The 20,646-nt window shown below is 38.0% G+C and overlaps 1 long non-coding RNA gene across 2 annotated transcripts in view; it reads right to left on the reverse strand.

Moving 5' to 3' along the window:
• Positions 1 to 20,646, reverse strand: part of LOC130709105 (uncharacterized) — a 714,106-nt gene that overhangs the window by 38,301 nt on the left and 655,159 nt on the right. For both annotated transcript variants that reach the window (XR_009009601.1, XR_009009600.1), the window contains one exon: positions 14,710 to 14,764. This is a non-coding gene — a long non-coding RNA (uncharacterized LOC130709105). The remainder of the gene's footprint in view (positions 1 to 14,709; positions 14,765 to 20,646) is intronic.

Here is a 20,646-nt window from a genome sequence, read left to right on the forward strand (position 1 = left end):
TATGCCCCAACCTGGCCAAGGAAGCAAAGGTTGTCACTCTGGGCAGGATCTAGGATATTGACTGTGCCATATTCATTAGTGTTACTCATACTACTGGTTCTGTAACAAGGCCATGTTTATCACACAAGCCTGTGCTTTTATGCACTGGACTTTGCTTGGGATTTCCCTAGCAATGATCATACACAAGAGAAAGATTTCCAAGATCTAGAAACAGCTGTGCAGAGAGGGGTAGCCTTGCTCAGACCTTGGGGCCAGGTTATATGCTTTTGTGCCCCTTTATCACAAGTCTGCACGTTGGGCACTGTCTCAGTCCATTCGGGCTGCTATAACAAAATACCACAGGCTGGGAGCTTGTAAACAACAGAAATTTATTTCTCATAGTTCTAGAGGCTGAGAAGTCTAAGATCAAGGTGCCAACATGGTCATGTTCCGGTGAAAGCCCTCCTCTTGGTTCCTAGCTGGCACCTTCTTGCTGTGTCCTCACGTGGTGGGAGAGGGGAAAGAGCTCTGTGGGATCTCTTTTATATGAACACTAATCCCATTCATGAGGGCTCCACCCTCATGACCTAATCATCTCCCAAAGGCCCCAGCTCCTAATACCATCTCAATGGGCATTAAGATTTCAACATATCAGATCTGTGGAGACAAACATTCAAGCCATAGCAGGCACTTAGGACGAAGCCCAGCTAACATAATGATGGCAGTCTTTCTCATTTGGCTATTGTTCCTTGCATATAAATCTCCTGTGGGAATCTCTGGGGAGGAGGGATAATTACCAGGCTTGAGTTGGAACAGTCCTGTGAGGACAAGCCAAATGTTGTCAACTCTCTTTAAAGAATCCTTCCGCCCTTCTCTTCTAAATGAAATCTGGGTTTCCCCAGGGGATACGACTTTTACCATAGGATTCTCTTGGGTAGGAAGCTTGTTTTCCAGGATCCTGAGGACCTTGTATCCACGGCAGGTTTAAGCTGCCATTAGGACTCACTGTTTGTTACACATTCTTACCTGTCAACTCATTCAGAAAGACCCACCATGTTCTAAGGTCTTTCCTCCCTCTCTGTTTTGTTCTCATCTTTCTTCTCATACTCATCCTCATTCTTACCCCCAAATTCCTGTTCACTGCTAAGTTAGACAAGTTGAGTTATAGCTTTGTCTCCCTCTTCCTTTTTCTGGCCATGTGCTCAGGGATATCTTCTCCAAACAAAAGTGGTCACAAGCTAAACACTGATGTGTATTAGTCAGGGATTTCCAGAGAAACAAAACCAGTAGGATGAGTATATTTATAGAAAGAGATTCATTATAAGGAACTGGCTCAAGTCATTATGGAGGCTGAGAAACACTGATCTGTGGTTGGCAAGCTGGCGACCCCAGATTCCAATCTGAGTCCAAAGGCCTGAGGACCAGGAGGGCCGATGGAAGTTCCAGTCCAAAAGCCAGCAGCAGGCTCAAGAACCAAGAAGAGCAGATGTTTCAGGATGAGTCTGAAAGCAGGAAAAGACTGATGTTCCAGCTCAAGGCAGGTCAGCTCAAGGAGGAATTCTTTCTTACTTGTGTGAGGTCAGCCTTTTTCTCTAATTAGGCTTTCAACTGATTTTATGAGGGCCACTCACATTAAGGAGGGCAATCTACTTTACTCAGCCTTTTACTGATTTAAATGTTAGTTTCATCCAGAAACACCCTCACAGATATACCCAGAATAATGTTTGACACAATATCTGGGTACCTTGTGGTTCAGTCACGTTGACACATAAAATTAATCACCACTAAGATGGCTCTCTCCTCTGAGAGAATTTCTACAGACAGCTCTTACATTTATTGTTTCTTGTCACTTTCCTTACATTATTTTAACAGTTTTCTACTTCGTTTCCCATTACCAATTGCTTTTTACCAGTTCTTTCTCCATATAACTGGAAGACTAAACTTTCTTTAAAAGCTGACCAAATCCCACCTCTTTCCTGTCTACTTCACCCTACTCCTCACAATAAAAAAAATTCAAAATTCTTCGTTTGACATACAGATCCATCCCCAAATTAGCCCACTATACTTTTTTTTAGCCATACTTTCCATTCATCCTGCCCTCCTGTCTTATTGAATTCATTAAATTTTTCCTTAGAAGCCCTTCCGGTACTTTACTCTCAAAGTCATCTTTCCATTCACCTAGAATACTCTTATTCCTCTTGCTTACCTGCACATCTGTCCTAAACTACTTGTTCTATTTGCTGTGTTTATAAAACATGTTCTTCATAGCATTATACTGAAACTTCCAACTTTTAGTCCGTTTGTATATCTCTCCCTACCACTAGCCCATCATTTCCCAAAATATGTACCTGACAATGGTACCCCCTGAAAAAAAGGATTTCCTATTAAAAAATTGGAAAATGTATATATTATATTCCCTTGTAGGAATTTTGTAATGTATATGCTAGAGATTCTAAGAAATTCGTCAGAAGACTATTTAACTTAGTCTAATTTAATATTTGATTATTTTATCCTAAGTGTGATTTATTTTGCACTTATACTGGCTGGGGGTTTATTGAGCTTCTTGGATCTGTGGGATAAAAATTTTCACTTCATTTGGAAAAAATTCAATATCATTTTTTCAAATTTTTTTTGCTCTAATCTCTCTTTTCCTTTTAGAACTCCAATTACACCACTTGGTACTTTCCCATAGTTCACTGATGCTCTCTATGTGTAGGTAATTTTTTCAACCTCTGCCTGCCCCTGGCTTCAGTTTGAATACTTTTTACTGACCAGTCTTTCTTTCTTTCTTCCTTGGTGTCTAATCTGCTACCAAGCCTCTCCTATGAACTTTAAAAAGTAAGAGATATTGTAGTTTTTTGGTGCTAGAATTTTCATTTGGTTCTCTGGAAGGTTTCCATTTTCTCGCCAGAAATACCCTCATTATATCCACCTTCTCCTATAAATCATTTCATGTATTTACAAGGGTTATTTAAAGCCTTTGCTAGCTTCAATAATTGGGGCATCTATTGACCTGCTTCTATCGACTATGTTTTCCTTTGATTATATATCACATTTTCTTACTTTTCATATCTCATAATTTAAAATTTCTTACTTGATTATATAAAATGTAAAGAGTTTGAAAGATGAAAGGTACTGAGAACAAAATTGTTGCTCTTCTCCTTCTCTCCTTGTAGAGAATCAAAGTGGAATGTTCCACTCTCCTAACCAAGTGTGGGGACTTCAAGAGACTTGCTTGTAGAGATGGTGTGTATCTTCAGGAAGGAAGACAGGGAGTCCACTCTCTGGTTGAACATTTGCTTGTATGTTCCCTTGGCTGATCTGACTTGCTGTCCTTTTGAGTGTCACAAAATGAATAGGAGAGAGACAACAAAGAGAGGACAGCAATGAACCAGCCTATACTGCTATGTGCAATGCAAAAAGAACATGTGAGTTTTGTGTAGGTCAGGTGGACCAACCAGGCTTGCACTGTCTTGTCATCTTATGCCCCCGAACGGTTGCCCACCAAGAGGCTGGGGGTGGGGACTTAGGGTGGAAACTGAGGTGGGAGGAGACTGAGGCATCAGAAGAGCTTAGGCCACATTGGGGAACTCTCAGTGAGGAGGACTCCTGTAGAGCTTTCTGGATAACTCATACATGGGTACCACTGATCCTTAAGGGATAGGACAGGAAACCAGTACAGGGCACACTCGAAAGTAAGGATTATTTCATGACTGTAGTACCCCATCAGGGTTTGGACTGCTTAATCAACTAGTTATATTTAAGGTTCTCTCTCCAATGATGAGCTATAAGCCAGGGCTTGTGCCTGTCTTACCTGTTGCCTACTGCAGTGCCTTGCACATAGTGGGTGCTCAGTGTGTTCCAAAAATACGTCTTGAATAAATGAACAAATGACACAGAGTGTCCCTACTTTTCCCTATACCCTCTCTTCACTTTATTTTTATCCCTAACACTGATCACATCTGACACATTATATGCTTATCTATGCACTTGGCAACTGCTTACCTTCCCCACAGAATGCAAGCCCTATGAAGACAAGGGAAGAGGGCTCTGTTTTGTTCACTGTGTGTCCCCAGGCCCTAGAAGAGTTCCTAGCACCTAGTATGTGCTCAGTAAACATTTTTTTGAATGAGTGGTTTGCTGTACGCCACATTCAGAACATAGACAGTGGTGGTGGGATAGCTAAAAAGATAGTGTCATGGCAAACATGTGATGTATATTTTGATAGTGCAGATAAAATTGAGGCAGGAGAGAATTTTTATGCTAAAATAGATTTTGAAAACGAATTTTAAAGCTACTCCAAAGGACCTTTCTTTATAAAAAAAAAAAATTCCTTACATTTCAACATGTATCTTTCAGTGGTCACCTTTGCTCAAATCTTTTAAAAATTGTTACAATTTTAATAATACATTCTATGCCAAGGATAAAGAAAGAAACAATTTCTGATTGATAGTACTATAATCTAAGAGGTTAGCTGAAGACTAAATATTTTAAAAAACAGTTGAAAAGACGTGTGAATACTGGCTAACATGAGGCTTCATATAGTAATTACTGAATATACTTAAGCAGATATAGTGAATATTAGGTTTGGAAAGAAGACTTTTAAAAAAGGGTTTAAATGCAAAATGAAACAATCATATTGAAACTAGAGAATTGTTTTAATCTAATAATGTACTTGTAATATATATTTTGCTTAGTATATTTCTTGACTTACAGCCTTTCTCCATCTTGCTAATAGGAAGGGTATCAAACGATAAGCTAGTAGTTTGTGACTGTCAGAATGATCTAGTTTTAGAGTATTTGTAAACTGAGCTTTGGCTGACCTCTACCAGGGTCACAGTCAGTCACATCAAGAACAATGCAGCTAGTCTACAAACGTCTGTCTGCTAGAGAGGAAAAAGAGAGGTGTTAGGCTTTTGCCTTATGATCTTGACCTTTATGTACAATAACAAATACCTCCCGTATAAGCAATCAACAGTGTTGTGAGCCCATGAGCTGGCCCTTTACTTCTGTTTATCATCATCTGATTAAGCTACAACTGTCCTTGAGGGTCAGAAGGTAGGATCAAGGCAAAAGCACCAGTCTTAACACTATGTTTCTTTTAGTCAAAGATAGTGGGTAAATGGAAGAAAACATCTTTGATATTTCATTTGATAGTCCTTAGCTCCTTAGTGATAAACCTTAAGCCAACACTGGGATTTCAGGAACACCTATTTTAATAACCACACTTCCCAAAAACACGCACTCTGACGTCAGTAAGGTGTTTTGTTTTACCACGCAGGAAATTAACCAGAAATAGAATCTCCAAGTGGCAACTTCTACAGTAATAGATTTTGATGAATATTTTTTCAGAATGTTCTGCTGATGCCTGACATCATAATGAATCATGCCAGATTACATCAATCATGTCATGTCACTTAAAAAAAAAACAAACCCAAACCATGATGTGTCTGGTAAAGATGGAGTTGTAATAGGCCACAGTTAGGAGGAATCCATTTTTAGAAAGAAAAATATACAGTAAATACTCAATATGTAGTGCCCAATTACCAAATTAAGAAAGGCTTTAAAATTCTCTCTGAAAAGCAGACAGAGGACAATTTCATATTTGATTTTTAAAGATGAGATGTATACTAAGAAAAAAAGGATCATCTAGAAACAAATATTTTAAATCATATGTACTACCAATTCACAAATTCAGATTGATTGGGACCATTCCCAAAACATGGTTCAATTCTCTCCAACATGAACACAATTCTTAGCTTACCAACCAGCTGGAGCCCGTAGAAACATTCCCATGTAGAAGATAGTGGGCACCAAATAATCATCACTTGGAGGTAGGATACAGGTAGGACGGGGAAGATGAAATTATCCTGAAAGGTTCTATATCACCCATAAAGTTCCCAGGGAAGGTCTCTGTTTGACTCACTTTAAGTGATATTTCTGTAGGATGTCAATGCTCTCAGAATCAAGAAGTGTTTCCTTCTAAGTCTTCCCTTCAATTGTTATTTAACTCTCTTTCCTTGAAATAGAGTTTCTGTCCCTTATAGAAACAGAACGGCATCTACTATATCATACATATTTTTTGGAGATGCAAAACTTGCATCTTTTTTTCTTCTTTAAAATTATTTTCAAACTGCTTTATCCTCAGGTAAAATTTAATAATAATTTAATCCTAATAAAATTTTAATATAAAACAGAGCAAAACTGCTCAGGTTGAAGGGAGTATAGGTGGTCCTCAAATCCTTCCTACAGGAAATATTCAATTGACCCAGTCAAGTCTACAAAGAATATGTAATATGTAGTATGACAACTACTGTTTCATCTACCTTTGCATACCCAGAACCAATTCCTAATATTAGTAGTTTTTGTTACTCTTTTCTGTCCCCCCACCTACATTTTCATATGTGGAGCCTAAAACTGAAAAGTCTTGAAAAAAATCATACTGAAATTCTGGTGCAAGAAAATGAATTCCGTGGATGAACAATCTGATTAAGTTTAGCGTGAGTGGCCTCTTCTTTATATTGCAAATATATTTCTTAATACCTTTAGGGACATAAATCTCTCCATTGGTATTTCTTTGTTTCTCAAATATGTGATTAGGTGAAAGCTTTTGGAAGTTTATGAAACATTTTTTCTATGTTTTTCAAACTCTAAGCTAATACATCAAATTCTAGGATTTTATACATGGTTGCAACCATCCTAATATATGTAGAAAGGAGAATAAAAAAGAGAAAAGCAACCTATGGGGTGTTAATTTGACACACACAAAAAGAGGTCTGCACATACAGGGGGAGCGCTGTAGAGTGGTGGGGTTCAATGTGAGATCTATAGTCAGTCTACCTGGAGTTCAAATCCTCACAATAGTGGTAGACCTTTGGTAAACTAGTTTATCTCGCAAAACCTGCTTTTCATATGTAAAATGAGAATATTAATAGTGTCTGCCAGTTGGAGTTATCATGAGGAGAAAATGACACAGCACACATAAGACATTTAACATGGAAACCTCACTCTCAGCAGATACTCACATGCCATCTATGTTGTGTACTTTGGGAAAACAATTGTCTACTGTAGTTTTTGCATGCCACTTTACATTTTTTAAGTCTGAAGGATATTATGAAATATTTTTTCTAACCTTTCTTAACATGAAAGAAATCAATCTTAGTCATAGAATTTTATGAGAGGATCCAATACTCTACCAACAAGGATTAATATTCTCATTCACAACTTGTAGAAATATAGGCAGACAGGCAATGTAGTTTGATTGCAAGTCATGGTTAGAAAATGCCTGATTCTTCATACCTCTCCTTTTAACCACTAGAAAATATTTACTCTGCAAAAGACTTCTTCCTCGTTATTGGATCTCTTGCAGCTTTGACCTTTGGGCATTGACCGGTATATATTTGGCTCTTCTTCAAATGACTGGAATAAATTCTTGGCTGAAACAGAAAGTTGGAGAAACCAGAAATCCTTCATGGTGAACTGTGGCCTTGAGCCCTTGTAAAACTTCTCAAAAAGCATCACAAACAATTTACCACCTGTTCTCACTTGCCTGCTTCATGAAAACCGTTGGTGTGTTGGGCAGTTGCGGGTAGCTGGGGACGGATGATTTACAAAGAGCTGCTTCCCCTACCCAAGTTTTGCAGCATGTGAGAACAAGTCACATGGGAAGGACAGAATGTTGTCTGCTTGGATGACGGTTGGCCATTGCCAGGGAAACTGCTCCCTTGGCAACTGTGGTCAGTACATCTGTCTAGCTGCATTTCTAAGACTTACATAGTCCCTACCATGGAAAATATGTTTTAAAACACAAACACATATGAAAAAAACAAATAAAAAATTATGGAGCTGATAAGGAATTCTTTGCTTTTATGGCAAAGCACTTTGGATGGAGTGATGGTGGTGTTCAGCAGAATACATTTAGGGGTGTTAACTCATAAATGGAAAACAAAATGTCCCCAATCTAAGCTAGCTCATAAAACAAAACAAATCTAAACCAGATAATCATTGGGTTTATTAGTCACAACACACACGGGTTTAAGGCTTCACAGAAGTGTTTGTAGGGAGCTTACTTGAAACACTGAGCACTCCCAAATACAGTTAAACTAAAGTTTATATAACTCTGTCTTAAAGAGAGATGTGGTCAAGGAGGGAGATAAAGTCAAAGACTCATTTGGGGAGAGGGCAGAATGTTAAGATCTAGCAAAAATTAAGAAAATCAATTCTGAATTAAAAATCTAAGATGGTAGAAAATACAGTTCCATTTAAAAACACTTGATTTATTCACAGATCTTCAGGAGTACAATAATGCAATATGTGAAGAATGCCTACGTAGAACTGCCATTGGCTTTGAGAGGTTAGAGAGAGTGAAATTTTGCACTTAAAAAACTAAAAATAGGGGACTTCCCTGGCGGTCCAGTAGTTAAGACTTTGCCTTCCAATGCGGGGGGTGCAGGTTCCATCCCTGGTTGGGGAGCTAAGACCCCACATGCCTCGGGGCCATAAAACCAAAAAACATAAAACAGAAGCAATATTGTAACAAATTCAATAAAAGACTTTTAAAAAAATGGTCCACATTAAAAAAAAAAAAACCCTAAATATAGAGGTTCCTTAAAAAACTAAAAATAGAGCTACCATATGATCCAGCAATACCACTCCTGGGCATATATCTGAAGAAAACCATAATTCAAAAAGATACATGCACCCCTATGTTCACTGAAGCACTACTTACAATTAGCGAAGACATGGAAGCAACCTAAATGCCCATCAACAGATGAATGGATAAAGACAATGTGTTACATATATACAATGGAATATCACTCAGCCATAAAAAAGAACGAAATAGTGCCATTTGCAGCAACATGGATAGACCTAGAGATTGTCATATTGAGTGAAGTAAGTCAGACAAAGAAAGACAAATGTCATATGATATCATTTATATGGGGAATCTAAAAAAAGGTTACAAATGAACTTATCTGCAAAACAGAAATAGAATTACAAATGTAGAAAACAAACTTATGGGTACCAGGGGGTAAGGGGCAGGGGATAAATTGGGAGATTGGGATTGACATATACACACTACTATATATAAAATAGATAACTAAAAAGGACCTACTGTATAACACAGGGAACTCTACTCAGTACTCTGTAATGGCCTATATGGGAAAAAATCTAAAAAAGAGTGACTATATGCATATGTATAACTGATTCACTTTGCTGTACACCTGAAACTAACACAACATTGTAAATCAACTATACTCCAATAAAAATTGTTTTAAAAAATACATAAATTTAAGGAAATAAATCTCGCCCCCAAAAAGTTTAAGAATAGAAACAATACATTACCTATATGAATTTTGCAGCAAGTTTACTGTTTCTATGAAAATAATTTGTAAATTATAATTAACATGGTGAATAAGAGCTTCATTGAAAACTTAATTTGAAGAATTTATACCATGAAGGATGGGTGTAAATTCCATAGGAGTGTCCATTACAATTAAACATGTATATTAACATAAAAGGCTAAAGAAAGGAAGAAGAGATACGTAACGTTAGCTGTAGTTTATATTCTGAGAACATCAGACAATATTAGGGAATTGAGATAAGCTGCTGGGTTATGTTTTCACATGTACAAAACAATAAATGTATTTAACAAATTATTATTATTATTTTTTTTAGCAGTCTACAGCACTCAGTATTCCCAAGCAGTCTCCCATTTAAGTACTAACCAGGCCGACCTGATCCTGCTTAGCTTCTGAGATCAGATGAGATTGGGTGCATTCAGGGTGATATGGCCACAGACAGAAACTAACAGATTCTTGATGTACTTTTCCACACCTTAATGGGAAGCATTTTAACATGCTGTTGACCAAGCAGTGATCTTGACAGGGTGATCGTCACCTGTGCTTGCTCATGAAAACTCTTTGCATGAGAGAGTGTCAGAAGCTTGGAAGAAAGTTTTGGGGAATAATAGTGGAACATTCTTTTAGGGATGCTAATGTTCATGATGGCACAGAAGATGAAAGTATATGGAAAAACACAAACATCAACAACTGCGTCAAACATGAATTCAGAAGAGTTTGACTATAAATATGCAGAAATTTTAGGAAGACTTTAACCAATTTATTTTACTTATGTTTTACTTTTTCTGTTTGCACAGTGTGAAATATGATAAAAAATGTGTCTAAGTCTAAAACTGTTCTTTTGGTAAGTACAGAGTAAAAATTCTAGGTGATAAGAAAGCATTGCATTATAGTTTAAGCAGCACTGTTTTTTCTTTCTTAGTGGTAAATCAAAAATGGCGCATTTTACAACTGACAGTATCTTAGATTCAATGAAATATGGGACTAAGTTTGGACCACACCCTTCATTGTCTGAGAAGTGAAGCACAAAAAGAGTGAGAGGAACTGAGATGAAAATACTGACCAAGAAGGATACTACCCACCTCTCTTCTCCTCCCCAACAAATGGAAAAAAGCAAAGATAATAAGGTTTTCACTGAATTGCTGATTAGTAAAGACAAAAGCACAAAGTTGGTGAGCATTTCTCTATGGCAAAGCATGTCACAATTAAACAAATGATTAAATCGATTTCATAGATGAACCTGGTGTTTAATCTTAGTTTGCCTCTGTCACTTAATCTGAAATCCAATTTCATGTCTGCTTTGTACATCAAAGAGCAACACAGGTCCATGCTCCATACTTTCTCAAAGGAAAAAATTAAATTAAAGGAGAAAAACTTTCCCAAATGGTAAGGTTGATGTAGATGCATTCGGTAGAGTATCACTAAATTTGGCAGTTCTATAGAGCAAGTTGATTTTCTCCCAGATAACTTATTCTTCAAGAATATCTTCAATGTCAAGCCTAAAAAGTTGTCTTTACAATACTGCCAGTCACTTATTGTACATGTTCTCTTTCAACTGATTTATCTATCAGGGTCTTTATGTGTCTGTTGATTAAAAAGTCAACCCCGGGCTTCCCCAGTGGCGCAGTGGTTGAGAATCTGCCTGCTAATGCAGGGGACACGGGTTCGAGCCCTGGTCTGGGAAGATTCCACATGCCGTGGAGCAACTAGGCCCGTGAGCCACAACTACTGAGCCTGCGCGCGTCTGGAGCCTGTGCTCCGCAACAAGAGAGGCCGCGACAGTGAGAGGCCCGCGCACCGCGATGAAGAGTGGCCCCCGCTTGCCGCAACTAGAGAAAGCCCTCGCACAGAAACGAAGACCCAACACAGCCAAAAATAAATAAATAAATAAATAAATTTATTAAAAAAAAAAAAAAGTCAACCCCACATACTTTTCGTTTTCCTGATCTATTTGACAGAGTCTGAGGGAAACATTGAAGGACAGGATCCTGCTTCCATAGTTACATCACTCTGTTTGAGAGTCCATTGAAATTCAGCAATAGATAAGACCAACTCCAACTTTATAGTGTAACTTCCATTTTGTGGAAAGCTATTTTCATTTTGGCACATTAACTAGTACAATATGAAAATGAAAAATCTGAAAGTGAATATGAAAATCTTTATACCCTCCAGCTGATTCTTCAAAGTTCATTTTCAAAATGTACTTGTTTGGAGAATCTGTGCAGTAGGAAAACTGTATTTACCAAACCATGTAGCACATTCCTAGACAGACACAATACCACTAAATCAGTCCATTCAATGTTGGCACTTGCCTTCCTTGAGAGTTTGGTTTTGAGCACTGTTCTCCTTTTCTCACTGATAATATAATTTTTGGAGTATCCAGGAACTGCTGGCAAATTTTAGTTACACCTAACTGTCACAGGAACAAAACCATGTGAGGCACAAAGAAGGCCACATTTCCCAGCCTGCCTTGCAATCCAGTGGGATCAGGTGACTATATTCTGGCCAATAGAATGTGGACAGAACTCATACATCCACTTCTGAGCCTCAGCCTTCTATTTCTTTGCTTGTTGGATGACAGATATCAAAAATCCAGGGAGGACTCTGAGATTTAATGAAAGGATGAGCAGTAAAAGGAAGTAGCCTGGGTCCATGTGTGTCTCTGGGGGCAGAGCAAGGCCCCATTCCCAATTCACATATGACTATGCCAAGAGTAAAACATCAACCCTTGCTGTGTCAAACAGCTGAAATGCTGGGCCTGTTTATTACAGCAGCTAGAGTTACTTAACCTGACTAGAAAAAATAATATAATAGAGAAGTCCCCAACTATATCCCTTAGGAGCTCCATCAGACATATTATAATATAGCTATATGGCCGTTGTAATACGGGAGAACATAATCAAAATGTTCAGTAACAGTTCTGGACATTCATTCCCTCACTTCGGAAATATTTTGGGGTACCTGTGCTTACTGGGATAAGTGCGGGGGATGTAATAATGAACTAAATAGACATGGTGCTTTTCCTCACGAAGCTTATAGACCAGAAGGTAGATATTAGGCAATGGATCATACATACAAATGTACGATTGCAACCATGATCATTTCCATGACATGAGAATCATGATCTTATCAGACACAAAAATAGAGGTATTTGCCTTAATCTGGGAGGTGCCCATGAGGAAGGATTCCATATTAGGGGGACAGATATGCAATTACTATGTGGAATTCAGACAGTATGAGGCAACATGAAAGAGGGCCAGATTAAGTGTAGGAGGGAGAATGAAGAGCATTAGTATAAACCAAGCCTGCATGAGAATGCAGGGCCAAACCAGACTAGAGTAAGTATTTTCCTCTTTGCTCAGATACTAAATGATCAGATTTGCCTTCTGTCCTTTGATAAAGGCCACTCTGGCTACACTGTAGAAAAATGGATTGAACATGAACATGTACCTATATTTACATGAAGAGCGTATGTGACAATATAAACATCACATATCAATATATGGATACCCCAGAAATAAAAAGAAATATAAAAACAGTTCAGCACTGGAAATGCTTTTGAGACTGGGTGGTTGTTTTGGTAAATTTTAGTTACTTTTAATTTTATGCCCCCCTGCCCCCAACCTTTAAAGCAATTACAGATCACCTAGTAGTTCAATCTGGTAAGTTTGAAACAGGAGACGCTTGCCTTAGGCCGCTGAGAACATCCAAGGCAAACCAAATTGTAGCAAACTATGAGGCTGGTTTGAGTGACAATTTTGTTTTCAGTGACTCTAGCACCCAATGCCCTTGTGAAACCTACAAGTCACTCATCCATACCAGCCACCAAGAGGGACTCCCTGTAAGAGGCATTGGTGTTCCCCAACTCTCATTACTGGGACGACATTATGGCATTTCAGTTTCTCCACAGAACTTATGAAGGTTTATGCTCCAAACAGGAAGGAGAAAGATGTCTTCAGCCTCCCTGATTTACACAGATTTCTAGCATGGATGGCCATCTTTCTTAGATTATCTCCCAATCATTGAGAGAATTATATGCTGATGTCTCCAATCTTTTATCCTGATTTTTTTTTCCTCTCTGTATATGAAAACCACCGCTATAGAGGATTACAATTAGATAATCATCTTGAGATGTTCCCTGTCAGATTCTGGGCCTCAATCTGACTTCTTGCCCTTGTGATTCAGGCAGCGGAGCCTGGCAATCACACCTTCCCAAACACATAAACATCAGAGCAGGTTCATACTGGCCCTCTCTCCTCCATACATGGGAAAAAGATCTGGGTGCCCAGCTCCTTGTTGCTTTTCATTTTTAGATACACTACACCTTTCCAGAAGCAATGTCTACAAGGAATGCTAAATAGGCCCCCCTGCATTGAGATGCATCTAAAAGATGTTGTTTCCCTGTAAGAAAGGATGATTAATTCCAAGTAGCTATTTTCTAAGGTACAACTGTAAACCTTCAAAGTCAGGGTGTTAATTTGGTGATATTAACTTTTGAGTCACTTGAGTAGTCAGTTTAGGAAGCAACAATTCTCTTAAAACTCTTATAATTACATTTGGACAAGTTTGCGCGTAGGACCGCAAGTCCACCAGCTTATTATAACCATGGCGCATTTCACACACCATCTTCATTATCTTGTGCTAAAGAAGAGAGCACACACTCTTCTGTGGGTAATTTTAGATTGGCCACTGACACACTCCGCAGTGTTTATAAAGAAAACAAAACTTGGATGTTGGCCCTTTTAATTATAACTGGCAGAATCGCTACACCCAAAAATCACATAATCTCTTCATCATATTATATCTTTGAAGACATCTGCTTACAAAGCAGTAACAAGGAACTCGGAATCTAAAAACAAACTTTGTACTAGATTGATTGGTTTGGCGAGCCATGCTTCTAAAGTACTGGCGGATTCTGAAAGATGTATTCCTGAACTTCAAGAAAAGCTTAAAATATGCTACCATGGAGCTACATCAAATTGTCCTTGGTCTGGACAGGCGGATTCGAGCCTGTTATTAGGATGCCTGTTGTTGCTAAGGAAAGTCAACTGGCCCAATGGAAGATGCCATAAATTTCACGAGCCATTCCTGTTGTTCCACAGTTTCCAAATAAATGCCTAGCTAATAAAACTTTTTGATAAGTTCAGGGCACTATTTCACCTGAGAAATCATCACCCTCAAGGTGCTATTTTCTAGGTGTTTTATATAATATTTTGAGGACAATTGAGAACACTAGACATTCCACCAAAGGATGAAAGCTGATCTATGACATCATCTCAACTATTCATCAAACATGTGCCTATTTTCACATGATTTTGGACATGATCTGAGCTCATCTTTGAGTTATTACCCTGTGATCCTTGTCACTTACCTTAGGGCAGATCATCTTACAGCTTGCAGAGTTCCTAAACTCACGATACTGTAACCTGAAAGATAAAATGGTAAAATTACTTATTAGTTAACCTGTGCTCTGCAGATGGGTAAGAAGCTTTCTTTTTCTAGGTGACTTGTAGACGTGTACTTGAATTAAGAGGATGAAAAAAAAAAAAAACCAAACCCAATGCAAAAGCCTGGATTTGTTGCCAAAATAAAACTGCCTACATCTTATGTAGTCATCTAATTCATAAGGTCCCACCCTCCTTCCACAACTCCAGCCAAAGAGGCTGTTTTTCCTTCCCTCACAGTATCTTCTGGAACCCAGGACTAGTTGTTAAACACTAATGTGACTTATGACGGCTGCTGGAAAAGTGAAAGCGATCTCATTGTGTTGCATGAGTTCAACCAAAATGACTAACAAATTTCAACATTTAGAATATCCACTAGGACAAGTATTTACTGCTCGGTGAGTAAGTTTATTTTAAGAATCTTAATCCAAAATGACTCTGCTGGTGGTAATGCTGTGAACATTGCCTATATTTCAGACAAACTGATTTTTCCCCCCTGATGTTAAAAATTACAGTTGTAAATAGGTACACTGCCTAAAAATTCTAAAATTGTGTACACACTTTTTTAAATGTCAAAAGCACTCAAAGAGCCTCAAAGTTGTTGACGTTTGGTGTCATTCTAACACTAATTTTATTAGTTGGAAGTATTTTTTTCCCCAAATGTTCTTCTGAGAAGTGTAGAATAACTGCTATAAGCCCAGAGCACTGAACTATTAACTGTTAACAGCGGAGGAGTTTTCAGGTTCCAATATTTTAGTTCATGCTTAGATGTAAGTATTTTGCTCACACCTCTCCCTCTTGCAAATATGTAAGCCAAGAAAGTTAATAATTTTGATGTGAATTAAAAACTTCGGAATGTCTTCATATATAGAGCACAGACGTGGGAAACATTACTAGAACTAGCAAACCACTAGGAGGATAAAAAGTGTAAAAGTAAAAAAAAGAAAAAAAAAGAATGATTACAGCACTAAGAATGGTTTATTTTAATGGAGCTAGTTCAGCATTTCCATTTTCGGTATTTATGGTACAGTTCCTCCAACATGTTTTCTTTTTTTTTTTTTTTGAAAGGTCACGTCAGGAAGACTTTGGCTGAAGAAACTTAGAACAGACAAGAGATGATGCAAAAGAAAAATAAAACTATCCCACAGAATTGTCATTCTAGAACTTTCTGTATGCCAGGGAGTGAGACCATAATGTTTGGGGCTAGGTACATTTGGATAAAGCCTTGGGTTCTCAGGACTTCCGCAAAACACAGTAGGGGCAAAAGACCAGCAGGGGCTTCTAATTAGAAGACTTACACGGCATGTACTGAATCTTACTTTCTTTACAGTGTGTAGCTCTGTGCCTGCAGACGGATGTCCCAGTTATAACTTCTGGGTGATTTTTATGCAAGTCTGCTTTGCAGGACTAGTCTTCTAAGGTGTTTTCCTGGGCCAAGGAAAATCCTGAGCGTCAAAAGAAGATAAATACGTATGTACCCACTGCATATGAATTTGTCTCACAGGCTGCTAACACACAAAATTCCTTGCAGGCGCAGAGAATCTAGAAAAGCCTGCGACTTCAGCACAGCTCTCTCAAATGTGAAGGAAGCAAGCTCTCGGCTGCTTTTCGATTCTCGTAGGAGATGTAAAGGTGTAATTTCTGCAGTGAGTAATGGTACAAATAAAATTATGTTTATTATTACTTTATTCATGACATTTAATTATAGAGGGAGATAGCTAGTCAGATAACAAAACAGCCATAAACAAGGGAAAGGCCCCTTTGCTCTTTTTAAATCGATGCTCTCAAACAATTGGGAAGAGCATTAATAGAATGCCGGGCGAAAGAGAGACTCCACAGTCCTAAGTGTTCACTTGGGGTTCGTCAAATAATGGACCACTGGCCTATTTTTCAAGCCATTTCTCTGCAGTAACTTGACATTTGATAGGATTACCTCTGGATTTTGGTCTGAGTCTCTGCTGTGCCTGAGAAGACTGTCATCTTTTGATTTAAAGATAACAGAGCCGATCACGTGAAAAGGTTCTGTAGACTCAGCCTGTGACTCATAACCAAATATCAAGAAAGATTTTGTCTACGGTTTGCTTTCTTACCTCACTGTTGTAACTGAAATGATCAAATGACTAGTTTCCATTATAAACAGCATCTATTCATTTTATTAAAAAAAGGCTGACATTCTTCAGAGATGAAATATAAGAGTATCATAAAACTCAGAGGCAATTCTTTTCCCCTGAAGACTCAGAACATTTGCTGATTTTAATTTCAATTCCAAAGTTTCACCAAAAAGGATGAATCAATTTTGCTTAAGCAGAATACCGGACAATTAAAAGAAAAACCTGAACAGGTCAAACATAGATAAAACTGAATTAGGAGGCAATGGAATTATACACAGGAGAACAAACAAAACACACCTAAACACTGGCAATGCAACTGACCGTTCAAACTATAGTTAATAAGTTCCCAAACATGCAAGTTTGAATTTTAAAATTAAGCTTCCCAATTGCCAGTTTCAAAAAATGTAATGAGTTTAGAGTAGCCTTTTTATTATGCATGGTTTTATGTCTTCAGATTTCAAAATTACCTAGCATGCATGTTCACCTTTGCTAAAATTTCCGGGCTGTTTTCATTTCTATTTAAAAAAGGCTAAACAGTAAGATGTGCCTCTGCTTTGCATTCTAATTGCATGTAACTGATTTGCACAGCAGAACAAAAAACTCATTTTCAGATTAAGAATAGTGCACCAAGAAATAATTATTGTTCTACCAGAAAAAAAATATTTTTCCCACATCCTTCTCCCCTCATTTATGGCAACTGTTTTCTAGGTTTCCCTCAGGTTGATCTCTTTTATAGACCACCATGCATTGCTCTTTAGGGACTAAAATAATGCAAATGGAAACAAGGAACATACAACTGTTTTGACTACATTCTTCTGCTTGCAACATAACACTTGCCTTTTATTATTTTATCTTCAACAATCAAGGGGTGACTAAATGGTTGCAGGTGGTGATGAAAATAAAAGCCATCCATCATTATTTATTAGGCATGAAAAAGATACACAATAATGTAATTTAATCTCAGAGCAGACAATTATTTCCACATATTGATAATACAATGTGAAAACTGTCATGAATTCTAATATGATATTTTGGCTTTATTGGTGCACCACGGCCAGCATGACAAATAATGAAATTGCATCAAAAAGAAAAAAAAGGTAATTGTGTGCCTATGTCAGTATCATGGGGGGAAAACATATCACCAAATTTTTAAAGCTTCTTCATTATAACTTGAACAAGTCAAAAGTTTGAAGTGGAAAAAAGGCACGCTTTCAGTTTTTGCTATTTAAAACACAATCTATTACATTCACACCACAATCTATAATCTGAATAAACATCGACTATGTAAGTGTTTTATGATATAAAAGTTTTGAAGACCAGCCAGTCTGCTAAAATATTTGCAAGAAGTATATATACACCATAGGGTCAAATTTCTAACATGTTCTTTGGTTCACTGTAGTCTGGTAAAAATCTGCAGATGAAAACTCTGTGATCTCTACTTTGGGTAGCATACACGTGGCTATTAAATGTAGCAAAGAACGTACCTTTTAGCCAAATAAAGCAAGAAATGGTTGAAAATAAACATCTTCGGTAGGAAAAATCCTGACTGATGAAATGCTTGGTCAAAAAAAAGTGAAAGCTAGTTTTTCGTTATGTTAAATGATTCCTATTTTCACTGGTTTGTTGAATTCTATCTCCAAATAGGACTTGGAAGGTGAAAATAGGACAAAAAAGAAACAAACTAGCATTTCATCTTCGTAAATGGGAACGCAAAGCATCTTACGACATTTATTTCAATAGATTTTTGTTTCTGCCAGAAGAGTGATCATGATTAGAGATGGTTTTTAAAGTGACTGTTCATTATACAGTGTACACACACACACACACACACACACACACACACACACAGATACATTCGTTCTATAGCACATAGACACAGCATTCTCTATACTTTCTCAGAGACTAATTTATTCATAGTTCACATATAGATCAGAAGTGGAATATAAGCTTATTGAATAAGATAAATGACCTCCTCTTAGAAAAATACCTTTCAGAATTATTCAGGAAGGAGAATATTTTAGACTTGGATTGAGTGATGGACAAGACGTGGAAGAAAAAGTGTCTCTGAGTGATCACAGCACTGTGACCATTCTGGGCTGGGAGAGAAAATTTATATATCATGTGGTTACTCAATTTTATAAAGGGAACCTAAGAACAAGTGTAGGCACTGGGTAGGAAAAACAAATGAAAGGAATAATTTAAAAAGTCAATAAGCCACAGGAAATCTGGAGACTGTTTCAAAACACCTTATTGGAAGCCTAGCAAAAGTATGTGCCAGAGATCAAAGGGACACTTGGAAATGTGGCCCAAGTAAGGAAACCAGGGAGATCCACAAACTATGGCAGGTCAGGTGTGAACAAGAATGCAGGCGAGCCAAAAGAGAATTCAAAAGTCCCTTGCAAGTGACTCCAAAGCTAATAAAAATGTTCTTCAAAATAGATCCATGGCAGAAAACCAAGTAGAGTACTAATGGGCTGATCAAGTGACCCACTCTGGGCAAAAGAGATATTCTTCTTGAAGGATGGAAACCCTTGTGACTTTACTAAAGATGATTCATTCATTCATACCTTCACATTAATTCACTCATTCAATTATCCATCCATCCATCCATTTGATCATCTACTTATTAAAAGAAATACAGAATGCCTACCATGAACCAGACTTTGGGTTCAGTACTGGAATAGAGAATGGCATAAGCCAATCATTCATTTATTCTTTCTTTTCACTCATTCAGTCATCAATTCATCCATCCAACATGTGTTTGCTTACCTATTCATTCCACCAAAAAAATTACAGAATGTGTATCATGAGACAGACCCTAGGTTAAACACTTGGAATATATTAATACATAAAACATTCATTCAGTCAGTCCACAAATATGTGAGAGTCTACCTTGTGCCAAGGCCTGGTCTAATCCTTTGAGATAGATCAGTGAAGAGCAGAGATAACAGCCCTGTTCGAATCAACTTTCTTTTCCAGCAGAGAGTAGCAGCGGAGGTAGGCAACCTATACGACAAGGAATTAATCACAAAATCAAAAGCAATCATCTAGTATGATAGGTATTATGAAGGACAAGTCCAGGCAGCTCTGAGTGCCTGACATGGGTCCCTGTCTGAGGTAGAAAACAGTACCCTATTAACAGACCTAAAGGAATAAAGCAGGGAGAGTAGCACGAGGTGAAGACGAGGAGAGGGCATAAAGATCACATTATTTAAGAAATGAAGAATACTAGACTTCATCTTAAGAGCAAGGGAGTCAGCTGAAGCCTTTTAGCAAGAGTGATCTACTTAAAAAGTCTGACACGCTTCTGTTCAAAATCCAGCAATGGTCTCCTACTTCACCTGGAGTGAAAGTTGAAGTCCATACAACGACCTGCAAGACCCTCTATATTCTGTCCTCTGTCAGCCCCTGACTTAAATTTTTCACCACCCTCCCCTACTCAGTCTACTCCAGCTACACTGGGCTCCTTGTGCCCACTGGCTATTTCCTCCCCCTGCCCACTCCAAATGGATGCACCCTTACCTTCGTCAAGCCCTTGCTCAAATTTCCCCTTGTCTGTGGGGCATCACCTGAGGACCAGACTTAATACTGTGACTTCCCTGCCATCTTTACTCTTACCCTGTTTTGCATCCCACCCCCCTTGTAGCATTCATTGCCTTCTGATGTACAGTACACTTTATTTATTTGTTATGTTTTACATACAGTTAACCCTTTGTATCCTTGGGTTCTGCATCTGTGGATTCAACCAACTGC

Source organism: Balaenoptera acutorostrata, chromosome 10 (genome assembly GCF_949987535.1).
Source record: "Balaenoptera acutorostrata chromosome 10, mBalAcu1.1, whole genome shotgun sequence".
NCBI classification, from domain to species: domain Eukaryota; kingdom Metazoa; phylum Chordata; class Mammalia; order Artiodactyla; family Balaenopteridae; genus Balaenoptera; species Balaenoptera acutorostrata.